This window comes from Mustelus asterias, chromosome 27, assembly GCF_964213995.1.
Source record: "Mustelus asterias chromosome 27, sMusAst1.hap1.1, whole genome shotgun sequence".
In the NCBI taxonomy this organism is placed as follows: domain Eukaryota; kingdom Metazoa; phylum Chordata; class Chondrichthyes; order Carcharhiniformes; family Triakidae; genus Mustelus; species Mustelus asterias.
In genome coordinates, this window is record NC_135827.1 from 18,063,806 (window position 1) to 18,076,623 (window position 12,818).

At 40.3% G+C, this 12,818-nt stretch overlaps 1 protein-coding gene across 1 annotated transcript in view; it reads left to right on the forward strand.

Moving 5' to 3' along the window:
- Positions 1-4,946: 4,946 nt before the first annotated feature.
- Positions 4,947-12,818, forward strand: part of LOC144479859 (protein Aster-B-like) — a 669,932-nt gene continuing 662,060 nt past the window's right edge. The window contains exon 1 of the mRNA XM_078198866.1: positions 4,947-5,022. The gene's annotated coding sequence lies outside the window, so the exon portion shown is untranslated. The remainder of the gene's footprint in view (positions 5,023-12,818) is intronic.

The window sequence follows — 12,818 nt, forward strand, 5'->3', positions numbered from 1 at the left end:
TTAATATCTTATAATTTATATAAATGACTTGGATGAAGGGTCCAGAGGTATGGTTGCTAAATTTGCTGATGACACAGAGATAGGTAGGAAAGCAAGTTCTGAAGATGACATAGGGATATAGATCACTTAAGTGAGTGGGCAAAGATCTGGAAAATAAAGTATAATGTGGGAAAATATGATATTGGCCATTTTGGCAGGAAGAATAAAAAATAAACATATTATCAAAATGGTGAGAGATTGCAGAGGGATCTGGGTGTCCTAGTGCATGAATTGTAAAAGGTTAGTATGCAGAAATAGCAAGTAATTAGGAAAGCCAATACAATGTTATCATTTACTTCGAGGGGGGTTGAATACAAAAGTAGGGAAGTTATTCTTCAATTATATAGGTAAAGGTAAAGTCACCAAAGTCTCAAATGACCATAGGCTGCTCTTCCCTTTCAGGAGGAGAGCTGACTGGTGGTGATTTAACCTAAGGATCAATCACACCTCAGGTGAGGAGCAAAGTTGAGAAAGCAGGCCTTCATGAATAATCTCAACCAGTACGGGAATTGAAACTGCACTAACGGTGTCGTTCTGCATCATAAATCAGCCATCCAGCCAACTGAGCTAACCAATAGGGCATTGATAAGACTACATTTGGAGTACTATGCACAATATTGGTCTCCTTGTTTAAGGAAGCATGCAAATGCATTGGGAGCAGTTCAGAGAAGGTTTATTAGATGAATACCTAGTATATAAAAGTGTAAAGGTGGATTGTTTTATGAGGAAAGGCTGGGCAGGCTAGGTTTGTATCTTTTAGAATTGAAAAGAATAAGAGGCAACTTGATTGAAACATGCAAGATTCAAAGGGATCTTGACAGGGTGGATGTAGGAAGGATGCTGCCCTTTGTGTGAGAATCTAGAACTAGGGGTCACTGTTCAGAAATAAGGGTTGTCCTTTTAGGACAGAGATCAGAAGAATTTTTTTCTCTTGAGAGGATAATGAGTCTTTGGAACTCTTCCTCAAAAGGGGTGGAAACGGAGTCTTTAAATATCTTAAAGGTAGAGATAGATAGATTGTTGATAAGCAAGGAGATGAAAGGTTATCAGAAGGTAGCTTGAGGTTCACATCAGATCAGTGACAATCTTATTGAAGACGGAGCAGTTTCGAGGGGCCAAGTAGTCCTATTTCTTATGTCTGTATGTTTGTATGGGATGAATGACCAGTTTCTAGAGGTGATGGTTAAAAAAGGACTTTTGTTCTTTTTGAATCATGCAGTGGGATTGTTAATGTTTACTTAAACTAAGAGTCATGCAGAAATTTCTGAGTTTAACATTTCTTCCAAAGAACAGCACTTTCAGCACTGCACTTGGTCAAGACTTGAGTGTCAACCTAAATTATGTGCTCAGGCCCCACATTGTCTATTTTAGGAGAGTGTCTGTTCTTTGGCATTGCACTAATGGAATCATAGTTGTATCTGTTCTGCAGAAAATATTATATTCACTGACAGAGCAAATTAGCACTTATGAATCTCTACCTGCTCATTAACTAGCTGAGTGATACGATAAAGTTTAAGCAATGCCAGCTTGTAAAACAGATGCCTCAATTGCCCTTCATCGGCAAAATGGCGTGATCAGTTGAACTTGGGTCGACCATGCTTTCAGATGAATATCTAAATGACAGTGTACAACCATCAGTGTCTGCTAATTTTTCGTTGGCTTACATTGCAGATAATATTTATTGGCTTCCTGTTGAATTTATTCTCAAAAACAAAGAATGATCAATCTGTTACCAAGGAGCAGAAAAAAAATTATTTGCCTCTTTCGGAAATTGATTCTACAAATTAGATTAATTTATATTTTTATAATTTCTCCCAAGCATGATTTTAGTATTTAATATCTGGGCAGGGTTGTAGTTTTGCACACTGAGGATGATTTCCTACATTTTCTATTAAAAAACAATACTTTTTTTTATTCAATAGGGGACATGGGTGTCGTTGGCTGGCCAGCATTTATTGTCCATTACTAGTTGCCATTGAGAAGGTGGTGGTGAGCTGCCTTCTTGAAACATTGCAGTCCATGTGCTGTGGATTGACCTGCAATGCCGTTGGGGAGGGTTTTCAGGATATTGACCCAGCAACTGCGAAGAAACGGCAACATATTTCCAGGTCAGGCTGGTGAGTTAGGGAGGAAATTTTGGGATTTTGACCTAGCAACTGCGAAGGAACGGAAATATATTTCCAAATCAGGATGATGAGTGGCTTGGAGGGGAACTTGCAAGTGGTGGTGTTCCCATGCATCTGTTGCCCTTGTCCTGAGTGGAAGTGGTCGTGGGTTTGGCAGGTGCTGTCTAAGAATCTTTGGTGAATTTCTGCAGTGCATCTTGTAGATAGTACACATTGCTACTACTGAGCATCAGTGGTGGAGGGAGTGGATGTATGTGGGTGTGGTGCCAATCAAAGCGGGCTGCTTTATACTGGATGGTGTCAAGCTTCTTGAGTGTTGTTGGAGATGCACCATCCAGGCAAGTGGGGAGTATTCCATCACACTCCTGACTTGTGCCTTGTAGATGGTGGAGAGGCTTTGGGGAATCAGGAGGTGAGTCACTTGCCGCAGTATTCCTAGCCTCTGACCTGGTCTTGTAGCCATTGTGTTTATGTGTCCAGTTGAGTTTCTGGTCAATGGTAATCCCTAAGATGTCGACAGTGGGGGATTCAGTGATAGCAACACCATTGAATGTCATGGGGCAGTAGTTAGATTGACTCTTAATGGTGATGGTCATTGCCTGGCATTTGTGTGGTGCGAATGTTACTTGCATTTGTCAGCCCTTAATTCATTCTGTAATATCTCCCAATATTTACATTGAATATGGATATGATTTATATATATGATAAATTGGAACAAAAAAGGAAAAACAGAAAATGCTGGAAAGATTAAAGACTAGAAGATACTGGTAATATAAGCAGATCAGTCAGCATCTCTGAACAAAAAATACAACTTATCCTGGACGTGTATAACTTAGTGTTTCACTTTACTGATGTGGACTTACCTACTAATACATTTCCAGCAATTTGTTTCAATTTTTGGAAAAAAAATATTCACATGAAACATGCTTTGACATACTTAACTGAATTACAGGTTTAAGCTGGTATTAAATTTGTACAAAAGCAGAATACTGCAGATGCTGGAAATTTGAAATAAGAACAGAAAGTGCTGGAAACACTAAGCAGGTCAGGCAGCATCTGTGAACATTTGTATATCCATGCTTCTGAGATCTGGGGAATTAATAAGCAGATTTTTGAACAATGGGGAAAGCATTTAATCAAAAGGTTGGGACATATCATAGAATCCCTACAATGCAGAAGGAGACCATTCAGCCCATCAAGCCTGCACCGACAACAATCCCACCCAGGCCTTATCCCCGTAACCCCACGTATTTACCCTGCTAGTCCCCCTTAGCATGGTCAATCAACTAAACCTACACACCTTTGGAAAGGCCATTCGGCCCATCCAGTCTGCACCAACTCCGACAGAGCATCTTACCCAGGCCCCATCCCCGTGACCCCAAATATTTAGCCCACTAATTCCCTTAACCTAAATTAAGTTTCCTTCTTTATTCGTCACAAGTAGGCTTACATTAACACTGCAATGAAATTACTGTGAAAATCCCCGAGTCGCCACACCCCAGCACCTGTTTGGGTACATTGAGGGAGAATTTAGCATGGCCAATTAACCTAACCAGCACGTCTTTTGGACTGTGGGAGGAAAACGGAGCGGAGCACCTGGAGGAAACCCACACAAATTTGATTTATTATTGTCACATGAATTAACATACAGTGAAAAGTATTGTTTCTTGCGTGCTATACAAAGTATACCGTTCATAGAGAAGGAAATGAGAGTGCAGAATGTAGTGTTACACGGGGAGAACGTGCAAACTCTGCATAGACAGTCACCCAAAGCTGGGTCCCTGGCACTGTGGGGCAGCAGTGCGAACCACTGTGCCTTCATGCCACAAATAAGACTCATTGCAATATATAAAAGCACATTACTGCAGATGCTAGAATCTGAAACCAAAAGAGAAAATGCTCTTTTCTCTCCTTACAGATGTTGCCAGACCTGCTGAGATTTTCCAGCATTTTCTCTCTTGGTTTGATTGCAATATATGAAGCCCCCCCCCCCAGAGGTTTACAGATGTTTGCCCAGAGAGGATTTCTCAAAATGATGCAAAACGAATAGCAGCCATGCAGTCGATGACTCTCAAATATTTTAACTACTCACTCGAAGTCGGGGAGAGGTTAAAATCGTTTCCCAAATGATCAAAGGCTGGAACAAAAGGTGGACAGGATACAAAGAGAGAGAGAGAGACAGTAGTAAGTGTGTGTGTGTGTTTATATGGGGAGGGAAGTCTCTGGGTTACCTGAACGGCGGCGCCGGCACGACAGCTCAGCGTTCGTTGGCTGGGTGTCGCGCGCGTGCGCGCGAGCCCCCAACGGTTCCGTCTGGCGCGCTCCAGGCCCTCGCGAGCCCCAACGGTCGCGCCTCACGCCTTGTGCGCGCGCTCCAGCGCCCCCTCCCCCCCCCCCCCCCAACCCTGCCGCGAGCCTAACGGTTGCGCCAGTGCGCGCCCGCCATCCTCCCCACCCCCCCCGCGAGCCCCAACGTTCGCGTCTCGCGCAGCAGCAGCTGCCGCCGCCGCCAGGCAACAGTCAGCAAGCAAGCAGCAGTATTAGCATCGGTCCATCAACAATAAGCAACGGCTCACATGTCTTCGGGGAAAGATATCACAGGATATTATTAATCGGAGACACACATACACAAACGCACATATATAAATATATATTTAATTTCGAATTATATCGTTCAAAATAAACTGAAGCGACACAGCAGCATGGCTTTCGCCAACCCGGGTCACATCATCCCGCAGCTGAAGCTGGAGGACGCGGCTGAGGACAGTTTGTTCAAGAACATCTCGGTGAGGTCGCTCCAGCAGCTCCAGCACCTGAGGAACAAACCGCCTTCCCCGGCCGGCTTGAGACACCCCAGGTAGGACAGACCGAGAGAGAGAGAGAGGATTATCCAGCCAGTTTTTGCACCGGCTGGCTGTCCACCCCAGGCTTTGCACTTTAACGCGTCTCTGCCAAACATAACTGTGGCGTTTGTCGAGAGCAAAGCCAAGCCAGCAAGTAGAGGAGGGCAGCTGTGGGCTGTTTTGCTCCAGTGGCTTTCCTTCCTAGCAAATAGCCCTTGTGTGCATTTCAGGATATTGCGGATTTTTGTTGGGGTTTGTTATTTTTGGTCGTGAGTGGTAAACTTTTGTTTTTGGACAAGTCGGTTGTTCTCATCACATCAGCAGAAAAATGGTACCTGCTGCAAGCTTTGGTTGCAGTCCAAAACATTTTCCAGAAGGTATTCTTTCACATCTATTCTCTTGCAACTCCCCCCCCCCCCAAAAAAAATATTTCTTGAACCTTAAATGCCCTGCAATCTTCAATATATTTTAAATTCCTGTCAGATGAAACAAATCGTATATTTAGCTGGGTATATGTTTTGCTTGGTCTTTGTGCGTTCCTGCCTCCCGTATCTGAGCAGTGGGAGGGACGTTTTGCAGATGTGGCAATGGGAATATACTTCAGGATATGGGATATAGGAATATTAGATCAAAGTGTTGATCCTGAATTTTAAAAAAAGTGCCTGTCATGCGTTATCGATTGCTGTTGTGCCCCTATCTGGGGAATTACATCTTAGTGTCCCATAACTATTTATCAGAATGTTTCTATATTCCCAAGAATTACTTGGGTTAAATTTGTGAAACCGTGTTCAGTTGATTTACCTGTTGGTGCACCTTGTAATTTGCTTAATAGCATGCAAATAAACCAATTTTCAATGCTAAAGGCAAGCTTCTTGACGGGGTAAAATTATTTGAAAAAACCTTGTTCTGAACTGTAAAACACTTTAGAAAGAATTATGAACATTAAACTCCTACAAATTTCTTGAGGCCAATTTTTTTTCTGTTTATAAATCTGTTGACAATTTAACTGCCCTAATGCAGCTGTTTAGCTGCTGTATTGAATTTTTTCAAAAACACTTTGTTCATAGATGACCCAAAGGCTATTTATGAATTGGAGAAGTAGCAGTTAATAACACAATCGGATTCTCCTGGCTCATTTAACCCTCTAGCGGAGGGGTATCGCCACAAATAAATGAAACACACAAGATAAATCCGAAATGAGAAGTTGTAAGGTAGTACTATATACTGCATTTGGATTTTCCTGACAGTCACATCTTAAGATATTTGCAGTAATGTTGGTGATATTATTAATTCTTCAGTTTGAATGCTATCATACCTTAATATAGATATATTTTCAGTTGGAATTCATGTTGGGCACAAAAATGGGCAAACATAACTGAATGTAGCAGCTTGCACAGCTTAAAGGTATTTTTGAAAGAATAGAGTGATTAGAAAGCAGCTTTCTGATCTTGAGGTTTGAAGTTTGGGTTTATAATATCATACATAAATGTTAGAATTCCATCTTGTAATCGCTCCCAGAGCATCTATTAGAGTTAATGTAATTTCATCAGTGGGTTGAAGTAATATTTTCATACAGCGAAACAGTTCTTACTGGCTACGCTATCTGAAATTAATGACAATGTTTAATGTCATAATGTTTTGTAACTTGATTCTAGTACCTATATATAAATATTGTAATATTTTCTGCTAACGAATGCTCTTTTCATTGCCCCTGTAAGTGGTGATTAACTTCAATTAAAAATGCTTAATTAAGCTATCATTTATTCGTCCTCAGTGTGTAGTATTCCAGAATTAGAATACCATGGCTATTATTCATTAATCCTAATTTGCTGCTACTATAATGGTAGCAGGAAATCTGGGGAAACTAATGTGACTAAGTACTGAAACATTGAAGTCTAAGTAAAATTTCATAGTTCTGCTGTTAGTCTTATGCATTGCATGAATGTGATGTGTGAACCAATGTTTTGCAAAATTGTTTAGATGTAATGGTCTTTCTAAGTAAAAAATGTTTTGAAACATTCTTAATTGTTGTGTATTGATGAACTCATGCCTTGAAAACAAGGAAGCTGGCCTCTAGGAGAAATTTTTAAAAAGGAATGTTTTGAAATATGTGTGAATGTTGTACTTAGTTTCAAAAGAAAACAACTGCTTTAAAACTAAACCACAAATCATTGCTCATTTGTATTATTAAAATAAAGAATATCTTCAATGAATAGCTGATACTCTGAACAAAATATCATTGATAAACATGTGCTGCTCCAGTCTTTATCACAGGGAACAGCCCAGGCAGGATACTGCCAACATTATTACAGTCCAACAGTAGCTAGTATGTAAAATTTATTGAAGTGTTGCAAATATAGTGCAATCTGATTTACATGTTGTAATGACAGACATATGTTTTTATTTCCAAGATATAGGAGTATATAACACCGGATTTTGCAGCTGATACATTTTCCTGAGTGAGATTATATTCTGCGATATTCATTTCATGTTTAACACATTCTTATGCGGTTCTTGGACTGCAATTTCATGGAGGCATTAACCCAGATAAAATAAGGTTGTGCGTCCATTTCCTAATATTGTACTCCAAAACAAAAACTGAATAAGTTGCAGACACAATTGTGCAAACTTGTTGTCTTTTGTTTCTGTATTTATGTACTTGTTTGATGTTGTTTGCACCTTCATGGATTTGTTCGTTTCTTGACCGGTGTCTGATAATAAATATAACCTTATCCAATGAGAGAGCTGTTGCTCATTCTGAATTATTACCTGGTGAATTGAATGGGGAAGAAGGCATTTGCTTCATCTACCTTAGTATGCCTAGTACAATGTAGCTAATACTGTAGGTTCATACAAAAAATCAGTAATTAAATTAAAATTGTGGAATGTTTTGAGGCATTGCTGTGTATACAGCAAAAAAAACAGACTATTGCTAAAAATTCAGTGCAGTGTTGTGTGATAGTTATTCCATACCTCTGCAACTTTCAATAAATTTCATTGTTTTAAACACAAACCAGCTTTTATGCATTTACATTCAATGTACTTTGATAACTGTGGCAGTTCAGAATATCTACCATGAGCAAAATGTAACTACATTTTTTAAATTAAGGAAATGCTGTTTGCCTTGGGAAGCTAGGTAACAGAATATGTTGATTTCTGCACCAGTGTAATCTCAATAGTTATAACTCAACAACTAGATTTTGCAATTGGTATTCTTTTTAAATGGCAATAACTGCCAACATTAAAATAATTTGATTAGAAAATCCAGGCTATATCAAGGGATGTTAAAGCAGAGAATTTGCGTTTGACGAATGCTTTTGGCATGATGATTTTTTTCATTTTTTTGGATTGTCAGATATCAGTGTGATCGAAGAACAAATTCACTTTGTATGGCAGTAAAGCATTAACAGTTCATATTTTTTTGGAAGATAGAAATAATATGACAGCTCCCAAGACCAGACACATTATTATTTCATGATTTAGTTTATAGTTTTAATCATATGAAGCAGTGAGTCACATTTCAGTCAGGTTGGTATTCACAGATTACAATTTGGTCCATTTTTGAGTGAGGTGATGTATTTGTTAAATGAATATAAGGTCAATAATAATAATCCACATAACTCTCACTGTCGCATCTAATTCTCTGAAGAAGTTTTGAGGTAAATCTGGATCAAACATAAAATGAATTTTGTTAAGTAAGAATGGCTACCCTTCAAAATCTGACGCTTTTTCAAAACTTAAGATTAAAGATTGGCCATAATTTTATTCTGCACTCTACTCACTCTACTCGACATCAGGTGAAGGAAATTAGCAATCATTTTAATTTTTGACAAATGCCACAGCCAGTATTCAGTACAGAGGCTGCTGGAGATGAAATCCATGGCTTTCAGTTCAGCTGAATGCAAAGGACATTTTTCCCATGTAAATACATTTTGAGTAAACAAATATTTTTTTAACACAACAGACTTGCTTTCCTCAGTGAAATCTTTCTATTATTTTAGCACCATCCTGGAGGATCAGGACAAAACATAGCTCTCCTTCAAGATTAATCACCCCAAAATACTTTTCCCTGCCTCCTCCACCAACCTTTAACATCAAGTGCCAAAAGCTCTTGGATTTCTTTGTTTTCATATATAAACTATTGTGCAACGGTTTCTGTCTTTACCACCTATCCTTCCCAAATTGTTCTGCCATCCCCAACAGTCTCATTGTATCCCAAAAACCCATCACTTTTCAGTTTCCCTCCCAGTTCTACCTTCCCCCAGTCTCTCTGTGAGACTGGTATATAATTTTACTCAATTCACACTGAACTACTACTCCTGATAATCAGCTTTGTTCATCTTATAACTAGGAGGCTTTACTCTTCCTTTCAAAACCACTGCCCCCACACCTCTACAAAAATCTACTTCAAGCTACCTTTCCTGCTCAGACTTTTAAGTAAAAGCCTTCACTAGCTAAGAAGGGACCCATTGGCCATCCGTCCCCTCAGATTCTGTAATTCTAAAAGATTAAAATATGTATGCCTTCTCTGGATGGTGCAATCATTGACTTAAAGTGTTTTCATTTAGCAGGACGATTTATTTTTCTGGTCTGTCTATAACTTCTAATCTAGTGATTGGGATTCACATCCTGTGCAATACCTTTTGAAGTCCTGGTGGCTTTTAACCTGCTGGAACATTCATGATATGTCTCCCCTTTTTAAAAATGGAAGGTCTTAATTTGAAAGCCGTTTCATTTCACAACCCTTTTCTTATATGTGCTATTGTATTAAACATTACAGCATTCAAAAGCATGCATTAACATCGAGGGTACCCCATAAATTTACATCCACTGTTCCCAGAAGTCTTTTTTACACTTGGGATAATGCATTCACAGTGATGTTCTCTCCCAGCCACATGAAAGGCGTTTAAGATGTATGGTTGCAATAGCAAACTCCATTGGAATAATCTTGTGTTCCGATCTCGGAATTTTCCCAAAAACTTTAAAGGGCTGTGGTCTGTATATGCAATTGTCTCTGCTGGGTTGCTGGCAATATAAATCTTGAAATGATGTAGTGCAGTACCAGGCTTAAAGTCTCCTTCTCAATGGGTGAATGCTTCTGTTGGTGCTGATTTAATTTCCTTGAAAAATATCCCACTAGTTTCTCAAGGCCAAGTTTGTCGTCTTGCAATAACACAGCTCCTATACCAGTGTCGCTGGCACCCACCACTAGTTTTAACTGCTTGTAGTTGGGTGCTGCTAATACTGAGTTTGTTGTCAGCTCGGTTTTTAAATAGTTGAATACCATTCGGAAGTCTTCCATCCTGAAAACGTGCCTGTTCTTATTTTAAGAGCTCTGTGAGTGGTGCTACCACACTGCTAAAATTTAGAATGAACTTGCGATAGAATCTGCTTATGCCCAGAAATTTTAAAATTTATTTTCGACTGGTGGGTTCTGGAAAAATTCAAATGGCCTGTACATTTGCATGTCATGGGGCCATTTGGCCATGTCCCACTATATGTGGATTTACGAAAGGGAAATAATGCTTGACGAATCTATTGGAATTTTTTTGAAGATGTAACTTGTAGAGTTGACTGAGGAGAACCATTGGATGTGGTTTATTTAGACTTTCAGAAGGCTTTTGACAAGGTCTCACATAACAGACTGTATAAAGTTAAAGCACGTGGGATTGCGGGTAATGTCTTGAGATGGATAAAAAGCCGGTTAGCAGATAGGAAGCAAAGATGTCTTTTTCTGATTGATAGCCAGTGATTAGTGGTGTTCCACAGGGATTTGTGCTAGGACGCCAACGCACACTATATATTAATGATTTGGAAGAGGGAACTGAATGTATTATCACCAAATTTGCAGGTGATAGAGTTGGCTGGGAAGGTGAGCTGTGAGGAGAATGCAGAGATGCTTCAGCATGACTTGGACAGGCTGAGCGTGTGGACATCTGCATGGCAGATTCAGTATAATGTGGATAAATATGTGGCTATCCACTTTGGTAGCAATAATAGGAAGACAGATTATTATTTGAATGGGTGTAAATTGAGAGAGGTGGATACTCAATGAGACCTTGGAGTCCTCGTGCATCAGTCACTGAAAGTAAGTGCACAGGTACGGCAGGCAAGTAGTATGTTGGCCTTCATAACGAGAGGATTTGAATATAAGGATAGGGATGTTTTGCTGCAGTTGTGTAGGGTGTTGGTGAGGCCACACTTGGAGTATCATGTGCAGTTTTGGTGTCCTTATCTGAGAAGGATGTCCTTGCTATAGAGGGAGTACACTGAAGGTTTACCAGGCTGATTCCTAGGATTGCAAGTCTGTCATATGAGGAGAGACTAAGTTGGTTAGGATTATATTTACTGGAGTTTAGAAGAGTGAGAAGGCATCTCATAAAATTCTGATGGGGTACATTCAGAAAGAATGTTTCCAACGGTGGGGGAGTCCAGAAGTAGCAGTGATAATTTGAGGATAAGGAGTAAACCTTTTAGAACTGAGATGAGGAGAAATTTCTTCACCCAGAGGGTGGTGAATGTGTAGAATTCACTATGACTGAATTTAGCTGAGGCCAAAATGTTGACTGATTTCAAGAAGAAATTAGATATAGCTCTTGGTGCTAAAGAAATCAAGCGATATGGGAGGAAGGGAGGTATTGAATTCGCTGATCAGCCATGATCAAGATGAATGGCGGAGCAGGCTCAAAGGGCCGAATGGCCTACTCCTGCTACTAGTTTCTATGTCCCAGGTATGAAATTTGGGCCCTTGCAAATTTACGTTTTGCTAGTTTCATCACAAGTTGGTCTTGTCAGCGGTCTAACAGTTCCTTTCGGTGGCACTCCTCCGGAATACCACCAAGTCATTGATGTATACCGCACAGTGACTCGATTCTTGAATCACTTGGTTCATGAGCTGCTGAAAGATCATAGGGGCATTCTTCATCCAGAAGGGCATCACCTTGAATTGATAAAGTCCTTGTGGCATCACAAACGCGGAGTTCTCCCTTGCCCCCTCAGTCAAAGGTACTTGCCCATTAGCGAGTCTATTTTCGTGATGAGTTTCGATCAACCAATGCTTTTGATGCAGTCTTCCAAAAGTGGAAAAGGAAACAAATCCCTCTTGGTTACAGCCTGTAGCCCATGCACAGTCTCTGGCTTCCATCTGATTTAGGTACCAGGACGATAGAGGAGCTCCAGTCAGTAGAACCTAATTCAATCAGATCATTTTGGAACATATACTCAATTTCCCTTTTGTACCTGTGATAACTTAGCTGGACTTAATCTAGATGGATGTTGTTTGATTGGAGCAGGGTCTCCCACAACTACGTCATGCATTGCTAACCCCGTTTTTATCTAGTTTATCCAAACAAATACATTTATAGGCCTGCAGTAACTCTGTCAATATGCTCCGGCTCTTATCTGGGAGATGACTTAACCACTAGTTTAAATTTTACAGTTCTTCCTCATTTCTCAAATGAATTTTAGGGAAGTCACTGTCACAATTTTTTTCTCTCACCTTCCCCCTGCTTCATGAATAACGAGACCTGATGCTTGTTCTCCTGTACGTAGTCACAGCCTGGAATGTCTTGAGCACCACTACGAATAGCCTTGAGACGAGACATCCCGAGGCCTTGTTCATCATGGTCGGGGACTTCAGTCAGGCCAAGCTCAAGGGCGTACTATCAAGTTACCACCAACACGTCTCCTGCTCCACCAGAGGCCCAAACATCCTCGACCACTGCCACACAAATATCAAATATGCCTACTGTTCTATCGCCCGCCCACACTTTGGCAAATCAGATCACAAGGCTGTGCGTCTGCTCCCAGC